Raw genomic sequence first — 5,389 nt, forward strand, 5'->3', positions numbered from 1 at the left:
AACTAAAAGTGTGGTACAATCCATTAAGAAACAAGAGTATCACAAGAGTATTCAATTAAGCACTATGTTTTGACCATCATTAGATTAACAGCATCAATACACATAGACATGCATTAATTTCATCAAATCTAGAGAAAGACATATGAACATCCATTCTAGCATACATAGATATATGGATAGAAATAAATGGTCAATTGAAAGTATTAATCCATACAAATCAAGTAAAAATCACAAGATTTATATTAATTCAAGATCAAAACATTTATTACAACTAAAATCCCCAAAAATGTACAAAAGCTAGGTTTAGGAAGCAAGCCTATGGGCTATCTCTAGCCCCAAGTGAAGGATTTAGCCACTCATTCTAGTGGTCATGGAACCCTCAAGGGCTAGCTTGGAGGTTGGCATCATCATCTTTATCCTTGCTTTCTTCCCTAAACCCTAGTTCTAGAGAGGAAAAATATCTACTACTATGAATATTATAAGATAGATTGATAGATGTTCAATTAATTCATTACATTGCCCTTTGAGTAGGCACCAAGTCAGAAATATAGCCTATGATTGGAGGAAATTCGCAGTTACTCAAGTTAGGTAGAAATCGACGCGCTTGGGAATTAGACAGCACACTAGCAGCCACTTCGATCGATTGAAGATATTCGATCGATCAAATACTTAGCTTCGATTGATCGAAACTGATGTGGCATCAAAAATATCTTCTGGGCCTTATCCACTTTGCTGAGCTGGTATCGCCTCACTTCGATTGATTGTAGAATTCTTCAATCGATTGGGATTCCCTTCGATCGATCGAAGCTTCTCTGGTGCATTTTCTTGGCTTCTTTCCAACTTTGCTCCTTAGCTCTAAAATTGAGCTAAATGGCTCTTGTTAGCTTGTTTGAACTTTATTAACCTGAAATAGGCAATAACACAAATAAGTATCTAAGACATGAAAGTAAGATAGATGAATGGATTAAAATATCCTAACTTAGGTGCTAAAATGCATCACATTTGAGTACTTATCACACCCCAAACTTAGATATTGCTAGTCCCTAGCAATGAACTACAATAAAAAGAGATAGATAAACAACTAAGTAACTATGAACTAGAAAGCAATAAAATGAAAGCGCCACTTTTGTAAGGAACACGATTGCATTTAGTGTATGCAACAAGCCTTTTAAACCCCTAGGTTACCCCTAGTGGACAAGTGAAGTCTCGTGAGGGTTTCCAAAAATGATACCCACAAACATTGAGTTCTTTCTCACAATGAAGGCATCAATATACAAAACAAGCATTGGGAGAAAACTACTCGAGTATGCAATTTTTCAACCATTTCCAAGCAATCTCCCAAAATCTCAACATCAAGCAAGCAAGTATGGTCCTCCACACATCAAGAAAATGATCATGCAAATCAAAACAACTCTAGAATCTTTTTTAAGTGAACCGGCATCAAATATGTTGCTATCTAAGCCAATTAAAGAAATGATTACATCCTTACCCTTAAACTAGCACACAAATCTAGTACCGATCATCAAGACAAAGAGTGGACTTTTTATTAAAGCTTTATTCTTCTAGGTGCGCTTTATTTTATTTTATTTTAACTTAGAGTTTGGGCCCTCTACCTTTTGGCGCGAGAAATTCAGTGTTTGATGAGGCTAGAATCCCGGCTACTCAATGAAAATGGATTGTTATCCACTTTTGTCAAGATGAAAACTTTCAATGCACTACTAGCTTAATTGTGATATAATCAAATCAATAATTAACAAAGCATATACCCCACAAATGAATGCTAGTGTGCACCTGTATTAGTGTAGAATCCTAGAGTGAATCTCAAAACAATCACAAAATCAAGATTATGTGGACCACAAATACAAACAAAGTAAGTGCGACATGTAAAATATGCTATTACACCCCCAAACTTAATCTGCGCATTGTCCTCAATTTGCAAAGAAGCAACAGATAATGGAAAGAGTATATTAAATGGGTGAAGCAAAAGGGACCCGGCAATGAAAGTTTAGCTTTGGAAAGCGCACCGCAAACTTAGATTCTGGAAACCTGTTTGAAAATGGTCACATTAACAATGTCAAAGCATATGCATTAATGATATAAACAAGAGGTTAAACTGAGAACTGGGCAAAAAGCAGGGAATTTTTTTTTTTTTTTTTCTATCAATCGAAAATTCCCATGATTGATCGAAGTCACTGAAAAACTGAGACCTGGGAGCAAAAATTTTCGACACATTTTCGATCGACTGAAAATGATTTCAATCGATTAAGATTTATGTTCGATCGATCGAAAATTTCCGACACAATTTTGATTGATCGAAATCATTTTGATCAATCAAAGTCTCCAGTGCTCAAAAATTTTAAGAATGCAGATTTTGAAAAACTTACAACATGCCTAGAAAACTTCAATGAGACAAGGATATATCATTATTATGATTATCGTGACCCAAGTTTTTCAACCTGGTGCGTCAGTGATAACCTGAAAGTTAACCCGATAACGGATTCAAAATGCGGAATTAAAAGATGAAACTAAAGTCCTTTGAGATATAAATCATCTCTAAGACACCAACGTGACATTCCATGAAGCTACGGAACTCAAGAAAAGCGAATGAGGAAACTAGTGTCAAAACGAACTAAATCTGTTAATTAAGGGCAAAGTAGTCAATTCACAATTAAAAAGGGGAGAATTGACTCTAAAAAAGTTAAACAAGGTGAATACAAGCTAATCTAATCATTTCACAACATTTCAAGAGGTTCCAAGAACATTGGCCAAGAAACCCACAAAATGCCCTTTCCCGGTTTAAGCAAAAACTGACACTGTCCCATTAAAACATTAATAAATCCCACTGTAATTTGAATATAAGACTGACATAGGTACTATTGGAAAGCTGACTCAAAACCCTTAAGTTTAGGCTTAAGAATCACCCCATTTTGATTAGAAATGAAGAAGTTATGATCGTTTGAAGTTGGAACTTCAGTGCTGAAACTGAATCTGCAAGACTGGGGTATGAAGGCTATTTTGGTCGACCGAAATAGAGTTTTGGTCGACCGAAACTCACATAACTTTTTAAAATCATGTTTTTGAGGGTTGGTTGGTTCGGTAGACCGAATTGAGGCATCGGTCGACCGAAGTAGGCCATCGGTCGACCAAAATGACCCAGAACAGTAAAAATGGTTACTGAAATTGATTATCTATTGTACATTGAAGCTTCCACCAAAACACCTCAAAAAGCTGCTACAATGCTAGGAAAAAGGTCCTTGGTCCAATTCTAAGGTTGTGCATGCATCTTATATGATCCGTACATGCTTAAAAACGTTCCTTAGCCTCAAAGGAGCATCCTTAACATGCTAAAACTAAAGAGAACTTAAAAACCTACTCCAATGCATGAACTCTTTTATAAAAATCCATGATTTAACCATAATTAGTTCAAAAGTCAAAACTTAAGAGTTTTGTGAGATGTGAGCATTTACGCAAACGTAAAATGATGTAGTAGACGCGCTACAATGGCCTACGGACTCATTATAACTCAATTACAATTTTTGACACGTCAAACCTCTAATTTTCACAATAGGCTATATTTACAATACTTGAAATTTTAGAACATGCTTGTGAACATCAAGTTAATAGCCCTTAGCTTCATGTTATACGTACAAAACAAGTATCAAAAAGTGTACTTAAGTACACATTACATATTTCAAGGCAAAAATAGCGTTTTTCACCAAATGATACTACATGCTAATACTCGCATATTTTCAAAAATACAACAAACACTTTAAGGCATCAAAGTAACTTAGGGATGTGATGCATCCCAAAACAAAGTCTCTTTACCTGCAAAACAACCCAAACAACTAGGGTGAGTAATCAAGTTACTCGTAGGATGTGGTGCATGCGTATACCCTATAGTTTCAAGTATAATGCAAACCAAACATAGACCATCACAAGGGTGCATTCCACCTGACGTCTATGCTTCCATGGTACTCTAAGGGATCATCTCAAGCTATACAAATGTTTGAAACGATAAACACATAGCATCCAAGTATACAAGACAAGTACACTAACCATATTAAAACTAAGATTACCAAATCATAAGCTACAAGAAATCCATGATTTACAACTTGGAAGGTAATGCGAAATCAAATAATGGAAAGACTAAGATATGTGGCCACGAGACCATACAAGTTATTTTGTGTAATTAGGACCCACAAGGTACTACCTAGTGCGTACTATGACTGAGAAGAATTCTTACCCTCCGTACTAGAGCCAAGCCCTAGCCATCAACATTTCATATCCTTACAAGCTTCCAAAAGTCAACAAGTTCATGACATTTATATAATCTCAATGCATGAAACTACCTACCAAGCACAAGTAGGGTAAAACCACACAAACCTAAGGTTGCATGTTTAAAGTGGCTAGCTAATGGTACTACACATTATGCCATATGAATTTAATATTAATGTAGGCCACAGTTACTAATCATGCAATATAGTAATTTACCTACAAGTAATTATAAGTACTATATACAATATTTTCATACTAGACTCTCAATGAAATCTCCATTTACTTAACAAGATAAGTGCAATTTCAAGATATTCATAATAAACACTCAATGAAATCACAAGTATTAGGCAAATCATTAAACAATAACCTACCTATACAATTTAATAGTCATATACATGCTTTAATTCACAAATTCTAAGTCAAGTATATAACATCTCTATTTATATGTAATTACAAGAATTTAAAAAGCATGTAATCAATATATATCAAACTCCAATATATATAAAACCCAAAGAGGATAAACATACAACCACCCCTATCTCACAAGAGGATTGTTCCTCTTGAATCCAAGGGAAACAAAGGAATTTCAAGTTTTCCTTCTAGGGTTATGAAGAACAAGATGAGGCAAGGCTTTTGTATTCCAAGCTTAATGACCTAAGGTGAGTGGAAGGAGGCCAAAATGAAGAAGAAAACTATTAACCAAGCTTTTCTCCAATGGTGGCTAGGTTTAGGGTTATGAAGAACAATGAAATGAAAAAGATAAAGTGTAAAATGGTGAGTGGAAGGTCTAGAAATCCTCCACTCACTATGTGTTCTTACACTACCTCTCTCACACACACACAATGCAAGACTTATTTTGGTGCCTACACTTGTCACAAATCAATGGCTCATTCCTAGGCTTAATCTTAAGCCTATACTTATCAACCATCTAAGCCAACAAGTGCTCCAATCTTAGGCCAACAAGTGGGTAATCTCCACCCTCCATGTGTCAAGGAATTAAGTCTCCAAGTGGTTCCACCATAAAACCAACAAGTGGCACCATAGGAAAGTGACACTAGTCACATTTTTCAGAATTTACAAAAAGGTCCTTTTTGAAAATATCTTTCAAATTAAA

Source organism: Cornus florida, unplaced genomic scaffold (genome assembly GCF_030987335.1).
Source record: "Cornus florida cultivar Cherokee Brave unplaced genomic scaffold, ASM3098733v1 CherokeeBrave_3.0.0_Hap2_Chr05, whole genome shotgun sequence".
NCBI classification, from domain to species: domain Eukaryota; kingdom Viridiplantae; phylum Streptophyta; class Magnoliopsida; order Cornales; family Cornaceae; genus Cornus; species Cornus florida.